General features: G+C 41.2%; 1 pseudogene; it reads right to left on the minus strand.

Moving 5' to 3' along the window:
• Positions 1-437: 437 nt before the first annotated feature.
• Positions 438-18,281, minus strand: LOC120042314 (annotated as a pseudogene).
• Between the last annotated feature and the right edge of the window lie 303 nt (positions 18,282-18,584).

Raw genomic sequence — 18,584 nt, forward strand, 5'->3', positions numbered from 1 at the left:
ATCAAATGGTCAGCAACAGGGCCTCACTGGGGTCTCACTGTGTTGTGGTCATGATGTTACACATTTGTGGGTCACTTGTTAATGTCAGGGATGGAACTTAAAGATTTTGGGCAGTGGCCAGCCTGACTAGTAGACCACAATATTTACTAGCCCAGGTCCAAAATATGTGCCATGCGATACTTGAAAAAAGACAGATTTCACTAGCCGTCGGGTTAGTGAGGCACATTTTCTACTAGCCCCGTCTGACAGGTACTAGCCTGTCATAGCAGGCTAGCTTAATGTTCATCGCTGTTTGTTAAGGTATGGGAAAGTTAAGTGAGATAAAGTACACCAAGTGACCATCCGTAAAGTAGTGCTTGGTGACAGGAAGACGTACACCGTGTGCATACTAATGTGGTTTGTAAGGAAACTCCTACTGCCATTGGTTCCTCCTGCTGCTAGACTGTCCTTTCAATAAACTGCAGGTTGACTGGGGTAGCAGGGACCAGAAGGGTTCTTGTGATTGGCTTGACTGTGGCTCCGGTAGGGTCAGTGCGTATTTCATAGTGTTTTATCAACTGTGAGGAAAGAGGAAAACACATTGATTATATGATGTTATTGTCCTAGTCTGATAGAATGTCAGCTCTCCACATGTTAAATGAAAAGAGATATAAAGAATAGATAAAAGGTAGAACATCATATGAATAGTACAATTACATAGAAATATGAACTTTCCAAGTGGGACAATCAATGGCAGTGTTTAATCACAATGTGTTCCGGATTTTCTTGAACCTGACTTGCCGTGGCTGTTGATATGAAGATTTATGTTATTATGTTATGTTATTTGTCACATGCGCCGAATACAACAGTGAAATGCTTACTTACAAGCTCTTAAACAATGCAGTTTTAAGAAAAATACGTGTTAAGAAAGTATTTACTAAAATAAACTGAAGAAAAAAATATATAATAAAAAGATTAATAATACAAAATAATTAAAGAGCAACAATAAAATAACAGCAATGAGGCTATTTACAGGTGGTACCGGTACAGAGTCAATGTGCTATATACATTCCAAGATCTTGAGAGGAACGTATATCTTCCTCAACGAGGACTATCCTGAAGCTGTGCGCCAGAAGAGGAAAGAACTGATCCCAGCCATGAAAGCTGCCTGAGCGCGTGGGGACATTGCTTACATCCGCTATGACAGGCTCATTGTCCACCCTCCCTCCCAGAAGCCTGGAAGGGATGAGAGAGCCAAGCCTATGGGTTCGTAGCCTCAACCCCACAGCACACACACCAATTGATTAATGGACTGCTGAATGTACATTTTTTCTCTTGCTTTGTCTGCTCTTTTCAGTATTATGTCTATCTCTGATAAGCTACCCAGGAAAGAGCTGAAAATGGCCCATATGAATACATGTAGCCTTAGAAATAAGGTTCATGAAATCAATAACTTGCTAACATCAGATTACATTCATATATTAGCCATTTCTGAGACTCACTTAGTGTTACGTCCGTTGTTCGAATGAGACCAAGGCGCAGCGTGGTAGGCGTACATTTTCTTTATTAAAATGTTCCACCAAAAAAACAATAAACAACTCAACGAACAAAAAGCTTAGGAGTGCAACCCATGCAACAAACAAAGACAAGATCCCACAACTGAAGGTGGGAAAAAGGGCTGCCTAAGTATGATCCCCAATCAGAGTCAACGATAGACAGCTGCCTCTGATTGGAAACCATACTAGGCCAAAAAAGAGAAGAAAACATAGATATACAAAAACTAGAGTACCCACCCTAGGCACACCCTGACCTAACCAAAATATAGAGAATAAACAGGGATCTCTAAGGTCAGGGCGTGACACTTAGATAATTCATTTGATGATACACCAGTAGCAATACAAGGATATAGCATTTATAGAAGAGACAGAAACGCTTATGGTGGAGGTGTTGCTGTATATATTCAGAGCTATATCCCTGTATTGCTTAGAGAAGATCTTATGCCAAGTGTTACTGAAGTATTGTGGGTGCAGATTCACTTGGCACATCTAAAGCCTTTTCTTTTGGGGTGTTGTAATAGGCTATCTACATTTGCACACACTGTACATAGATTTTTCTATTGTGTTATTGACTGTTTGTTTGCTTATCCCATGTGTAACGCTGTGTTGTTGTTTTTGTCGCACTGCTTTGCTTTATCTTGGCCAGGTCGCAGTTGTAGTGAGGTGCGTAATGGCGGCAGAGAAGTCAGGTGCAGGAGAGCGAAAACTGATTTACAACAGTGTCGTTTAATATCCATAAACCACCGTCAACAGAACAATACAATAAATGGGTCAAACAAAACCCGGTAAATACCAGCATACCGTGCACAAGCACTACACAAAACAATTACGGACAAGGACATGGGGGGAACAGAGGGTTAAATACACAACATGTAATTGATGGAATTGGAACCAGGTGTGATGGAAGACAAGACAAAACCAATGGAAAATGAAAAGTGGATCAGCGATGGCTAGAAGTTCGGTGACTTCAACTGCCGAACGCCGCCCGAACAAGGAGAGGGACCAACTTCGGCGGAAGTCGTGACAGCAGTTGTAAATGAGAACTTGTTCTCAACTGGCCTACCTGGTTAAATATAGGTGGAATTTTTTTTTAAAGGCCACCAAGTGCTAACAGTCAGTATCTAAATATTATGTGTGAAATGCTTGATAGTGTCTACTTTCTTGAGGACCTGAATATTGACTGGTTTTCATCAAGCTGTCCGCTCAAGAGGAAGCTTCTTACAGTAACCAGTGCCTGTAATCTGGTTCAGGTTATTAATCAACCTGCCAGGGTGTTTACAAACACTACAGGAACAAGATCATCCACATGTATCGATCACATTTTTACTAATACTGTAGAACTTTGTTCTAAAGCTGTATCTGTACCCATTGGACACAGTGATCACAATATAGTGGCTATATCCAGGAAAGCCAAAGTTCCAACAGCTGGGCCTAAAATAGTGTATAAGAAATCATACAAAAGATGTTGCTGATACTCTTATGTAGATGATGTAAAAAATATTTGTTGGTCTGATTTGATTAATAAGGAGTATCCAGAAGCTGCACTAGAGGAATTTATGAAATTGCTTTGTCCAATTATTGATAAACATGCACCTGTTAAGAAACTGACTGTTAGAACTGTTAAGGCTCCGTGGATTGATGACGAATTGAAAAACTGTATGGTTGAAAGAGATGGGGCAAAAGGAGTGGCTAATAATTCTGGCTGCACATCTGACTGGTTTACTTACTGCAAATTAAGAAATTATGTGACTAAGCTCAACAAAAAGAAGAGGAAACTGTATTATGAAGCCAAGATCAATGACAGAAATAATTAAATTATGGGCAGAAAGACGAATTCAACTCCATCTTTCATCGAATCAGATGGCTTATTCATCACAAAACCATTTGATGTTGCTAATTATTTGTATGATTATTTCATTGGCAAAGTGGGCAAACTTAGGCAGGAAATTCCAACAACGAACAGTGAGCAATTGTATTCATGTATAAAAAAACAAATAATGAAAGAAAAGCAGTGCAAGTTTGAATTTTGAAAGTTAGTGTGGGAGAGGTGGAAAATGTATTGTTATTGATCAATAATGACAAACCTCCTGGCATTGACAACTTAGATGGAAAGCTACTGAGGATGGTAGCTGAGTCTATAGCCACTCCTATCTGTCATATTGTTATTCTGAGCCTAGAGGAAAGTCTTTATCCTCAGGCCTGGAGGGAAGCCAAAGTAATTCCGCTACCCAAGAGTGGTAAAGCGGCTTTTACTGGTTCTAACAGCAGACCTATAATCTTGCTGCCAGCTCTTAGCAAACTGTTGGAAAAAATTGTGTTTGACCAAATACAAAGCTTTTTCTCTGTAAACAAATGAACAACAGACTTTCAGCATGCTTATAGAGAAGGGCACTCAACATGTACTGCACTGACACAAATGACTGATGATTGGTTGAAAGAAATTGATAAGATTGTGGGAGCTGTACTGTTAGATTTTTCCCTGTTGTTAAAAAAACTTGTGTTATGGCTTTTCAACCTCTGCCATATCGTGGATTCAGAGTTATCTACCTAATATAACTCAAAGGGTTTTCTAATGTCTAATGTCAATCATGTAAAGTGTGGTGTACCGCAGGGCAGCTCTCTAGGCCCTCTACTCTTTTCTATTTTTATCAATGACCTGCCACTGGCATTAAACAAAGCATGCGTGTCTATGTATGCTGATGATTCAACCATATACGCATCAGCAACCACAGCTAATGAAGTCACTAAAACCATTAACAAAGAGTTGCAGTCTGTTTTGGAATGGGTGGCCAGTAATAAACTGGTCATGAACATCTCTAAAACTAAGAGCATTGTATTTGGTACAAATCATTCCTTAAGTTCAAGACCTCAGCTGAATCTGGTAATGAATGGTGTGACTGTTACACAAGTTGAGGAGACTAAATTAATTGGCATTACCTGAGATTGTAAACTGTCATGGTCAAAACATGCACACAACTCAATGGTTGTAAAGATGGGGAGAGGTCTGGCCGTAATAAAGAGATGCTCTGCTTTTTTGACACCACACTCCAAAAAGCTAGTTCTGCAGGCTCTAGTTTTGTCTAATATTGATTACTGTGCAGTTGTGTGGTCCAGTGTTGTAAGGAAAGACCTAGTTAAGCTGCAGCTGGCCCAGAACAGAGCGGGAGGTTTTGCTCTTCATTGTAATCAGAGGGCTGATATAAATACTATGCATGCCAGTCTCTCTTGGCTAAGAGTTGAGGAGAGACTGACTGCATCACTTCTTCCTTTTATTAGAAACATTAATGTGTTGAAAATCCCAAATTGTTTGCATTGTCAATTTACACACTGCTCTGACACACACACTTATCCCACCAGACATGCCACCGGGGGTCTTTTCCCAGTCCCGAAATCCAGAACAAATTCAAGAAAGTGTACAGTATTATAAGATCCCTTATTGAATGGAACTTCCTTCCATCTCATATTACTCAAATAAACAGCAAACCTGGTTTCAAAAAACAGACAAAGAATCCTCACGGCACAAGCCTCTCCCCGATTTGACCTAGATAGTTTGTGTGTATGCATTGATATGTAGGCTACGTGTGCCTTTAAAAAAATGTATGTAGTTCTGTCCTTGAGCTGTTGTGGCTGAATAAAATAAAAAAGTCTTATCTGCATAATATTCTTATATGATATGCTTGTTATTAGAATGTATCCCTTCGGACTCTGGTGTTGGCAGTTGCACTTCTCCCTCAGCTGGGGCTCAGTCAACTGGGTCCCAGAGAGGGGAGAAGTCAGACTTGTCTTTCACATGTCTCTGGTGCTATGCAGAATATCAGAAAGAGAAGAGAACATTATCTTCACATGTAATTGTGTCTTTACCTATTCTAAACCATGTGAAGGGATGGCGTGATTAATGGGGAACCACTTGTCTCCACAATGTCTGTGCGCCAGTCACTCCCTCCTTTGGGGAGATAAAGCCCTGCCTTATCTCAGCTCACTGGTTACCATAGCAGCACCCACCCGTAGCACGCGCTCCAGCAGGTATATTTTACTGGTCACCCCCAAAGCCAATACCTCTTTTGGCCGCCTTTCCTTCCAGTTCTCTGCTGCCAATGACTGGAACCAATTGCAAAAATCACTGAAGCTGGAGTCGCATATCTCCCTCACTAACTTTAAGCATCAGCTGTCAGAGCAGCGCACAGATCATTGCACCTTTACATAGCCCATCTGTAAATATCCCATCTGTCACGATCGTCGTAAGGATTGGACCAAGGTGCAGTGTTGTAGGCGTACATTTTCTTTTATTTAAATGCACACCGAACAAAAACAACAAAATACTGAACGAAACGTGAAGCTACTGGTGTGCACACAGGCAACTATCTGTAGACAAGATCCCACAAAACACAAAGGGGAAATGGCTGCCTAAATATGATCCCCGATCAGAGACAACGATAAACAGCTGTCTCTGATTGGGAAGCATACCAGGCCAACATAAACCATTAATCACCTAGATGACCCACCCTAGTCACTATCGCGCCCCAACCAACATAGAGAATAAACCGCTCTCTATGGTCAGGGCGTGACACCATCCAACTACCTCATCCCCATATTGTTATTTATTTTTTTGCTCCTTTGCACCCCAGTATCTCTACTTGCACATTCATCTTTTGCACATCTATCACTCCAGTGTTTAAATGCTCAATTGTAATTACTTCGCCACTATGGCCTATTTATTGCCTACCTCCCTAACCTAAACCTCATTTGCACACACTGTACATAGATTTTTTCTATTGTGTTATTGACTGTACGTTTGTTTATTCCATGTGTAACTCTGTGTTGTTTGTGTCGCACTGCTTTGCTTTATCTTGGCCAGGTCGCAGTTGTAAATGAGAACTTGTTCTCAACTGGCCTACCTGGTTAAATAAAAGTGAAATAAAAACAATAAATATAAGGTCTGAGAAAAGATGTGTGGGGTAGTGTCTGGAACCATTGTATGTCATCTCTGATGTTGCACCTATCCTGGGGTAGTGTATGACCTAGAGGCTCACTCCTCAGTGAGCTTGTCCATGTGTGTGGTCATGAAGGGGTTTTACTTGAGATGGGAGTATCTGGAGTTGACAATTGATTTATGCCATAGAATGCATTGGTGTTTCTGTGCTATGAAGTACCAGGAATGAGATCGGAGCATCATCTTAGGGCCCAGACTTAACAATAAGAACAGTCTTCATAGCAAATACTATCTGGCTGCGGGATACTCCTTTCACATATCAAATTTCACCTTGTGACCCATTCCATACATCTGCTGTTTGTCATGAAGACTAAATGGGCGTATCTTTTCTATAAAATATTTGTGTATGTCAGAGCTACTCGCCACAACACTTGGAAGTGTTGAGCCGACCAGCCTCATCATTATAGAAGCAATTGCTCTATGCTTTCCTTATTAATATGTTTTGAATAAAGTAATATCCTGATTGGTGATTGACCTCATCTCTCCTCACTGTTGATTAGAATTTCCACCACACTGTTCTTGTCTATTGATGTTCTGTATTATGTTTCATGTTGTGTGGACCCCAGGAATAGCTGCTAGTTTTGCAACAGATAATGTGGATCCTAATTAAATACAAAATGTGCGGGGGCAAAGGTAAGTCAAGTTAATATGTACAGTACCAGTAAAAATTGGACACAACTACTTATTCAAGGATTTCTCTTTATTTTTACATTGTAGAATAATAGTGAAGACATCAAAACTATAAAATAATACATGGAATCATGTAGTAACCAAAAACGTGTTAAACAAATCAAAATATATTTTAAAATCTTGAAAGTAGCCACCCTTTGCCTTGATGACAACTTTGCACACTCTTGGCATTCTCTCAACCAGCTTCACCTGGAATTATTTTCCAACAGTCTTGAAGGAGTTCCCACATATGCTGAGCACTTGTTGGCTGCTTTTCCTCCACTCTGCGGTCCAACGCATCCCAAACCATCTCAATTGGGTTGAGGTCGGGTGATTGTGGAGGCCAGGTCATCTGAAGCAGCACTTCATCACTCTTATTGGTCAAATAGTTTTTACACAGCATGGAGGTGTGTTGGGTCATTGTCCTATTGAAAAACAAATGATAGTACCACTAGGCCCAAACGGGATGGCCTATCGCAGCAGAATGCAGTGGTTGCCATGCTGGTTAAGTGTGCCTTGAATTCTAAATAAATCACTGAAAGTGTCACGGGCAAAGCACCCCCACACATCCTCCTCCATGCGTCATGTGTGAACCACACATGCAGAGATCATGTTCACCTACTTTGCGTCTCACAAAGACACAGCGGTTGGCCCCAAAAATTTGGACTCATCAGACCAAAGGACAGATTTCTTTGCAGCAGTTCGACCATGAAGGCCTGATTCACGCAGTCTTCTCTGAACAGTTGATGTTGAGATGTGTCTGTTACTTGAACTCTGTAGTGCATTTATTTGGGCTGCAATTTCTGAGGCTGGTAACTCTAATGAACTTATTCTCTGTAGCAGAGGCAACTCTGGGTCATACTTTCCTGTCCTCGTGAGAGCCAGTTTCATCATAGCCCTTGTCATGTCTTAAAGTAATGATTGACTGTCGTTTCTCTTTGCTTATTTGAGCTGTTGTTGCCATAATATGGACTTGGTCTTTTACCAAATAGGGCCATCTTCTGTATACCACCCGTACCTTGTCACAACACAACTGATTGTATAAGGGCACAGGGCGAGACCCAGATGCAGACACGGGAGGCAGATGGTTACGAATAAATATCAGAGACTCGAACCAAGGGGCAGGCAAGAGAATGGTCACGGACAGGCAAAAAGATCATGACATGGTCAGAGTCCAGGAGGTACAGAGTGGCAGGCAAGCTCAAGGTCAGGGCAGGCAGTATGGTCTGGCAGGCGGGTTCAGAGTCAGGGCAGGCAGTATGGTCTGGCAGGCGGGTTCAGAGTCAGGGCAGGCAATATGGTCAGGCAGGCGGGTTCAGAGTCAGGGCAGGCAAGGGTCAAAACCGGGAGGACTAGCAAAAGAGAAAATAAAAAGCAGGAGCACGGGAAAAACACGCTGGTTGACTTGACAAGACGAACTGGCACAGAGAGACAGTTAACACAGATAAATACACCAAGGAAAATAAGCGACACCTGGAGGGGGTGGAGACTAGAGGTCGACCGATTATGATTTTTCAATGCCGATACCGATTATTGGAGGACAAAAAAAGCCGATACCGATTAATCGGCCGATTTATTAAAAAAAAATATCACACACACACTTTTGTAATAATGACAATTGCAACAATACTGAATGAACAATGAACACTTATTTTAACTTAATATAATACATAAATACACAGCTCTGAAGTGACAATGATACTGAAGAGTCTGCTTAGGAGACAAATACTCTCAACTGTTTGAATAAAAGAGTTTAAGTTACCTGTGATGAATGTTGAAAACAAAAACTTTAATTTCTATATGCAGGAAATCCTATTTTAATAATGGGCATGGTAAGAATTGACAACCAAAGTGCGAGTCATAATTCCCATGACACCTAGCAAAATCTGAAAAGCGGTTCCTTCATTTATTCCATAGGATATTTTTAGATTCACTTAAAATAAGTTCTGTGTTTCGTGTAGGCTTACATCACCGTGCCAATTTTATAACTGTGTAGATATCCATAGGACAAGGTAACTCTGATCAATATTGGCTAAATATATGCGAAGAAAAAAAAAAATTGTAGAGTGGATTTATGAAAATATGTTGACAAACGTTACCTTATCCTAGTGAGATTTACACGGGTATCAAAACGTCGAGGCAGTTTAAGCCTGCACGAAACAGACCTTATTTGAAGTAGATCAAGACATTCTCTATGGAAGACATGAACGGTAAAATAACGAAGGAACCCCTTTCAAATTCAGCCGCAAGTTATTACAGGAATTATAACGCGTCGACTATCTCTCTAAACCATATACCTTTGACTAATCCAGAAACTATCACCTCGAAAACAAAACCTTTATTCCGTTCCGTATTTTATCTAACGGGTGGCATCCATGAGTCTAAATATTCCTGTTACATTGCACAACCTTCAATGTTGTCATAATTACGTAAAGTTCTGGCAAATTAGTTCGCAAAGAGCCAGGCGGCCCAAACTGTTGCATATACCCTGACTCTGCGTGCAATGAACGCAAGAGAAATGACACAATTTCACCTGGTTAATATTGCCTGCTAACCTGGATTTCTTTTAGCTAAATATGCAGGTTTAAAAATATATACTTGTGTATTGATTTTAAGAAAGGCATTGATGTTTATGGTTAAGTATACATTGGAGCAATGACAGTCATTGATTGATTGTTTTTTATAAGATAAGTTTAATGCTAGCTAGCAACTTACCTTAGCTTACTGCATTCGCTAACAGGCAGGCTCCTCGTGGAGTGCAATGTAATCAATGCAAGATTGGATCCCCCGAGCTGACAAGGTTAAAAATCTGTCGTTCTGCCTCGTTTTTCCTAGGCCGTCATTGAAAATAAGAATGTGTTCTTAACTGACTTGCCTAGTTAAATAAAGATTAAATTAAAAAAATATATATATATAATTAAAATATATATTTTTTAAAATACAAAAAAGCTAATCGGCGCCCAAAAATACCGATTTCCGATTGTTACGAAAACTTGAAATCGGCCATTCCGATTAATCGGTCGACCTCTAGTGGAGACAATCACAAGGACAGGTAAAACAGATCAGGGCGTGACAGATTGGCTCAAACGCATTAAGGGGAAACAAAATTACACAAATTAACTTAAGGCACACCTGTTAATTGAAATGCATTCCATGTGGCTACGGTACCTCATGAAGCTGGTTGAGAGAATGCCAAGAGTGTGCAAAGCTGTCATCAAGGCAAAGGATGGCTACTTTAACCTCTAACGCCTCACAAACCCGGATCCGGGATCCCCCCATCAAAAAAGCTGACTAGCATAGCCTAGCCTAAAGCCACAGGGATATCATATAATAAAATGTTCATGAAATCACAAGTCCAAGACACCAAATGAAAGATACACATCTTGTGAATCCAGCCATCATTTCTGATTTTTAAAATGTTTTACAGGGAAGACACAATATGTAAATCTATTAGCTAACCACGTTAGCAAAAGACACCACTTTTCTTACTCCACCATTTTTTGACTGCATCAGTAGCTATCACAAATTCGACCAAATAAAGATATAAATAGCCACTAACCAAGAAACAACTTCATCAGATGACAGTCGGATAACATATTTATTGTATAGCATATGTTTTGTTAGAAAAATGTGCATATTTCAGGTATAAATCATAGTTTACCATTGCAGCCACCATCACAACTCTCACCAAAGCAACTAGAATAACTACAGAGACCATCGTGTATTACCTAATTACTCATCATAAAACATTTCTTAAAAATACAGCGTACAGCAAATGAAAGACACAGATCTTGTGAATCCAGACAATATTTCAGATTTTCTAAGTGTTTTACAGCGAACACAATATAGCGTTATATTAGCTTACCACAATAGCAAACATCACAACAGCATTGATTCAAGCCAAAAATAGCGATAACGTATAAACCACCAAAATATATTACTTTTTTCACTAACCTTCTCAAACTTCTTCAGATGACAGTCCTGTAACATCATATTACACAATGCATATAGAGTTTGTTTGAAAATGTGCATATTTAGCGGCACAAATTGTGGTTATACAATGTGATTAGTGGCCAAAACGTCAAGCAATCTGTCCGGCGCCATCTTGGAGAGGCACCCATTCTAATCGAAAACTATTCATAAACTTGACAAAAAAATACAAGTTGGACAGCAAATGAAAGACAAATTAGTTCTTAATGCAATCGCTGTGTTACATTTTAAAAATTAACGTTACTTCAGCATACAGCGTGCGCTAAAGCGAGACCGCACCGAAATTCATGGCGGAATTATTATTTGACATTTGTCAACATAAATACGAATTAACAACATAAAGATTGCTTACTATTTGCCGAGCTTCCATCAGAATCTTGGGCAAGGTGTCCTTTCTCCAGAACAATCGTCTTTTGGTTGAAAGATGTCCTCTTCTCATGTGGAAATAGCAGCTAACGATAGCCACCCACTGGAGAGGTGTCCAACTCGTGAAAGCGCATCACAAAGAAATCCAGGAAAATCGCAATAAACTGATATAAACTGCTATAAGTCGGTTTAAATTAACTACCTTATGTCTTTAACAACTATAACGAATAAAAACATGACCGGAGATACAGAACTGCTAAAACGAAAGCTTTGCAGGAGGCCATTGTGATGTCCCTGATGCGCCAGGCGCCCCGTTGAAAAGAACGGTACTTCCGTTCCACGGTCTTATATAGGGCCCCAGATTGCGCAATCCACCCCATTCAAATTCTCCCCGCTTACTGACATCTAGAGGAAGGCGTATGCAGTGCATGTAGCCCGATGGCTTACATGGGGACTTATAAACTGACCTCAGAACAGGGACCTCGATTTCTGAAATCTCACTCCCTGACAGGAAATGTGCTGCAGAATGAGTTCTGTTTCACTCAGAGAAATAATTCAAACGGTTTTAGAAACTAGTGTTTTCTATCCAATAGTAATAATAATATGCATATTGTACGAGCAAGAATTGAGTACGAGGCAGTTTAATTTGGGAACGAATTTTTACAAAGTCGAAATGGCGCCCCCCTAGTGTCAAGAGTTAAAGAATCTCAAATATAAAATATATTTTGATTTGTTTAACACTTTTGGTTACTACATTATTGCATATGTGTTATTTCATAGTGAAGACATCAAAACTATCATTCTCCAACGTGTTGGAATTCCAACTTTTGACTGGTACTGTAAACGTAGGTAGAGGGAAATTGACTAGTCATAGATAATAAACAGAGAAGCAGCAGCATACAAATGGGAGGGGTCAATGCAAATATATTCAGCTATCGTGTTCTAAACAAAAGACATGATCAACATGTTCGTACAAACTTTGTCTGTTGTAACAGTATATTTAGGCAAACATAACAAACACAAGCAAGACACAGGCAGTCAAAATAGCAATTATTTTCTCATCATTGCAAACATTGGCTAGTTCTTTTTTTAGCAACTCCTCTCGCAACAGAACATGGAATATTATCACAACTAGTAGGCAGTCTACAGCAGTAGTTGACAAACCACAAGGAATAATAGCGCAGCCTACTGCAAAATGAACTCATCCATTGTCAGACTCTAGTTACTGGTCCGGATACACATGCTAGAGCTGCCTAGAACGTTCGGCTGCCCAGAGGTGGAACAGGTAGGCAGCCTACTCATGCGGTACTAGTTACATCATTTGTACAGGAACTCTGACTAGTGGCTACAATATGACAGCAACTATAAAGATGTGTACATCACACAAAACGCTAATTGTTTTTGCTCCTATGCAATGTGTAGGGACTGTCCTGGTTGTGCCACTTCAATATCCGTTACAACAGACAGGAGGTTGTATAACCTTCAATAAATATTTTGGGGGATGTCATTCAAATCACTACAGGGTTTATTATTTCAACTGTTCAGAATTATGAGGCAGAGATCAGCTACAGCAACATGGTTTAGAAGAGACTGAATAAAGTGAGAAAGGTAAACGGATGGGGAGTGAGCAGTAGCGTGTGTAAAATAACACATGCCCAGAACTCTGATCCAGATCCATAGCTTTGAGAAAGAGGTTTCCAGAGGGGCGGGGGCAGCCAATAAAATAACATTAGAGTACTATACAGGATCTTCAAGTCAGGAGGTTTGAAAGTACAACTCCTTCCAACAACCCAAGTTAAGTTGATGATTACATATTCCTTGCCAACAGACAGACAAAGACTAATGTTAATACCATGTATCCAGATGGGATGAATTAGACCAAAGTTGAAGGTCTGGTCTGTCATGTTCTCTCCAATGCAAAGCTAACAGAGGAACACCACAACCAGCTGAACCTGATTATATTAGAGGGTTACTACAGACTAGATCAACAGTTATAACTAACTCAATGTCTTGAGGCTGCAGCTAAAAAGTAGGTTAAACATGTATAACCTAATGTAGCTTTAACCCATCTGCCCTCTAGAGGCACTGTCAAATGAAATGTGAAAGTCACTGAAGGAAACGTATAAAAGACAGTGCAAGAGACAATACAGCATCCCATCACACAGTTGCCTGATCGTTTCCAGATGCAGAAAAGCATGTGGTCTGAATCCCAAGCTACTATCACAGTTCTACATAACACTGTTGAATGAAGGGCATATGCTGTAGGTGTCACATCTGCTCCTGCTGCCCTCCCTAGTGGACATCCGGTGTCTCTTTGACCTGCAGCCATTTCCCCCAGTTCTCTCCCTCTCTGTGTGTGTGGTTGGAGACAGGTGTGCTGGAGTCAGCAGTTCCCCACCAGCTGCAACCCGTTCCATAATCAAGACCTCTACAAATACTCAGTCCTGCCACTTCCACTCTGCCAGATCATAATCTCTGTTCAGTCAGTCATGCTTCTAGCTATTTGTTGTCATTTAAGATCCTGTTTCCTGCTGTGCCTATTTCCTTGCCTGACGCTGTTTCTCCTCTCACTGCAGTTTTGCCACTCTGACTGGTTCCTGTTCCACATTTCACCACCCTGCTACCCTGTTCTGGATTCAACTGATCATCTCTCCCTTGGATTCCCCTCCGGACCTGTTTATCCTGTCCCAACCCAGCTCACTCCAACCTCAATATCTGGTTTCCTACAACTCATCCAAGCTTCCCTGGATCTGCACTTAATCACTCCCTGTGTTACAATAAATATATTGGTTCATTCATCCCCATTTCCTGGTTTGAGTCTGTTCTTGGGTTCCCCTGTGCTGCTCCGCATAACAGTAGGGGTACTATACAACTACAGAGCAGGCCTGGATGTCTTACCCTGGAGAGGATGAGGTACATCTCCAGCTCGGCCAACCTCCTGCCCAAGCAGGCCCGGCCCCCGAAACCAAAGGGTACTGAGCCGTGGTGCTGGTTCTTGTCTTTCCCCAGCCCACACAGAGCCAGCGTTCAAGCAGGAAGGCTTGGGGCTCTGGGAACACTGCCTGGTCATAGGACACGACATAGTGACACAGGTGGAACAAGTCTGGGATGGAAAGGAAGGAGGAGAGAGATGAAGCCCATTGAATTGAGATAGAGGGAAAGGACAGAAGAGAGGGAGAACAGTCAAATACAGCTACTCTAACTCTGATCAGTGGTATACTGTTTGGTGTGAGCGATATTAACAAACCATTTAAAATACTGAAGGGTGAAAGTATCTCTGGATATACAAGTGTGATCATATCTCCACACACAGGATGAAAATAAAAGTACTTTAGTTCACCAATAGCAAACATTTCCAACAGTACAAGATGGTAGAAGAGTAAGTCACATTTTTGGGGAAGAGGTGGTCGCCCACAACTATGCCATTTTCCACATTGATGCGGGCGTTTCCTGGTACTCCTGGGTACATCCTGGAGAGAGAGTATAGGAGAAAGTCACAAGGGGTAGAGAGGAAAGGATTGGCTCCATTTGACTAATTAAGAATAAATTATAGGCACATTGACGTATACTGCATGTAACAATACATAACTCATTATGAATATAATAACTTTAATAACCCATTATGAATTTTATAATGAGTGAATTTACAGAATGACAGATGACTGACAACTTATTGTAGTGTCTCCCTGACAACAGCCTTGAGCCAGGGCATTCTAGTGATGTCATCACTAGTAGGCACCTTGTCCCCCTGGACAGACACTGATCACTTCCTGGTACAGCTTCTCCTGGATCTCTGGCTCCAGGGCCATGTGGTACAGAGACCGCGAGATGGTGTTGGATGTCTGCAGCATAGAAATACAATTACAATAGGAATAGGTTGTAGGCTAATAATATTAGTATTACGTTAATTGACCAGTAATTATATTTTTATGGTCTGATTAGGGAGGCGGGCACCAATGAGAGACAATGGTACTGATACTGTTATGGTGCTTACTCTGACTGTCTTTGACGTAGGTAGCTAATGTGGTTGTTGAAAATGTTCACAATCTAAAACAAAAAAAACATCCCCCACCAGGCCTTCACCCCATTCTCCACTACTGTTGCCACCCTGTCACACCCTACTGTGAAACAGCGCTACATAAAACACACACCTCACCGTATCGACCCCAGCCAGCAGTAGTTCAGTGATGGACCCCAGTATCTCAGTGACAGACATCTGTTCACTGACCAGGAGGTGTGAGGTACTCTCCCTCCAACGGCTGGCCCAGACGAACCTTCTGCTCGTACTCCTCCATCTTCTGAAGCACCTTCGCTGTATGGGGACAGAGGTCAGAGGTTATAGTAACCAGCACAATATAGATGCTTAGGGTGAATCTCAGGTCTTTTCTCAATTCCTTGTGTAGCAGATGGGGATCTGTGAAACCACAGGAGGCTGGTGATGGGAGGATGGCTCATAATAGCTGGAATGGAGTAAATTTAATGGTTTCGGACACGTTTGATTTGTCGATACCATTCCATGTATTCCATTCCAGCCAGTACTATGAGCCTGTCCTCCCCAATTAAGGTGCCACCAGCTGCCTGTGTGTGAAACTCATACCTCAGCCTGAAGTGTCCCCACTTGCGCTGCCTCCCTGACCAAGGCCCTACTCCCCCGATTGCGCAGTTTGGCCGGGCAGCCAGCTCTAGGAAGAGTCTTGGTGGTTCCAGATTTCTTCCATTTAAGAATGATGGAGGCCACTGTGTTCTTGGGGACAATAAATGCTGCAGCAATGTTTTGGTACCCTTCCCCAGATCTGTGCCTCAAAACAACCCTGTCTGGGAGCTCTGTGGAAAATTCCTTCAACCTCATGGCTTGGTTTTTGCACTGACTTGCACTTTCAACTGTGAGACCTTATATAGACAGGTGTGTGCCTTTCCAAATCATGTCCAATCAATTCAATTTCCCACAGGTGGACTCCAATCAAGTTGTAGAAACATCAAGGATGATCAATGGAAACAGGATGCACCTGAGCTCAATTTCGAGTCTCATGCGCATGAGAAACATGATGTCACATAACATATCATCAACAACTTAAACACATTGCATCATTTTCATATGTGAAACGAGTGAGAGCGTGAGTGCCCTCAAAATATCCTACATCCTCCTCATTCACAAGTTTGCAGTAGAGGTTACTTGAGTTCATGGGTATGTGATAATGTGTAATGTAATGTGAAATTTTATTGTGCAGTTGTTAGGAGAATTTTGTTCTCAGTTGTTCATAATACCAAATTGAATTAATTACTCAGCCTGAAACCCAGAGTTTGTAAGAAACTGGTTGAAATGAATCAGCGGAGGCCCAGCTACAATTGTCAGGAATGTTTATTTAGAGAGCTCTGCCGTGCATATACAAAACCGTTCTTTTTATCCCTTCTCTTAAACTAACGCACATACATACACACTATATTTGGATTATCCCCTGAAGTCTCACCACAGTTTATTACCACTCAGCTGACAGTTCCAGTCCCCCCCAGATACGGAAAACCTGGAGGGGCTCTCGCTGTCTTATTTTATCTTCACAGAGTTATAGCTGGGTTCAAACATAGGTTAACGAATCTCTTTGCTTTCTTTTGGCACACACATACATTCCTTTCTTCCCCAATGGTTATCATTTTTAATTACTCCTTGTCCGTGCTACATAACCTCTAATCCTAATGGTTAAGTTTCTGGGTAGAATTATTTAATCATTTATCTTAAACCTTGATAAATTATCTTAACAGCAGTCTACCTTTTCAATCTTTATTATACACTCTTTGAAAAAAGGTGCTATCTAGAACCGAAAACAGTTCTTCGGCTGTACCCTTAGAAGAATCCTTTTTGGTTCCAAGTAGAACCCTTTTGGGTTCCATCTAAAACCCTTTTAACAGAGGTTTCTACATGGAACCCAAAAGAGTTCTACCTGGAACCAAAAATGGTTCTACCTGGAACCAAAAAGGGTTCTCCTATGGTGACAGCCGAAGAACCATTTTGGAACCCTTTTTTCTAAGTGTACATGATAGAGCATGTGATGCCATACAAATGTCTCACTTATTCAGTCATTCACTCACAAATTCACTCATTGACTCACTCACTTATTCATTCACTCACTCACCCACTCATTTACTCACTCTCTCTCTCACTCTCACTCACTCACTCTCTCACTCACTATTTAATTCATTCACTCACCAACTTTGAAGAGGTGATCCCAGACAGCCACAAAATGTTTCCAGAAGGGGAGGTAGGGCCAGGTGGACTTGGGGAAGAGAATGATGATTGGGGAGAGGCGGAACATCTCTCCTACTGAGACGATGAACTTCTGAGTCTCTTCAGGAACCTCCTCATTCAGACAGCCCATACGGGTCTTAAACAACACTGAGCAGATCGCTGCAGACAGAGAGGAAAACAACAGTAGCACTTTATTTGACCGTAGATAGATTTGATTGATCCTTGAAGGGCGAAATGTTGGTAGTGAAATGACCAGGTATTTAATGAGAAGTTAACACAGTAATAACCTATGAATATCTTGTCTGTTTCTTTAAGACTATATCAAGAGGAGGATGACATACGTAGGAGGATGTAATAAGATGCCGGCTCTCATACAGTGTTTAACAGTTAGTCAGGGTGACATCATATTATAGGGTGACATCGTTTGATCATCATTCGTCACTGTTGCCCTTGACCAATGAACAGACTGACCTTGAATACTCTCACACATGACCCATCTCTCTGTCTGTAAGGGAATTCAAGCGATCAGTCACTTGCTATACAATTCTTTATCTAATCAACTACCATGGATAAAGATCACTGTGCAATTACTTTAAGGTCTTTGCTCTAACACAATGGTTCTCAACCCTGGTCCTGGGGACCCAAAGGGGTGCATATTTTAGTTTTTGTTGAGAACCGTTGCTCTAACACAGTGGTTCCAAAACTTTTTATATTCCTGTACCCCTTCAAACATTCAACCTATAGCTGCGTACCCTCTCTAGCACCAGGGTCAGCGCACTCTCAAATGTTGTTT

This window comes from Salvelinus namaycush, unplaced genomic scaffold, assembly GCF_016432855.1.
Source record: "Salvelinus namaycush isolate Seneca unplaced genomic scaffold, SaNama_1.0 Scaffold651, whole genome shotgun sequence".
NCBI lineage: Eukaryota > Metazoa > Chordata > Actinopteri > Salmoniformes > Salmonidae > Salvelinus > Salvelinus namaycush.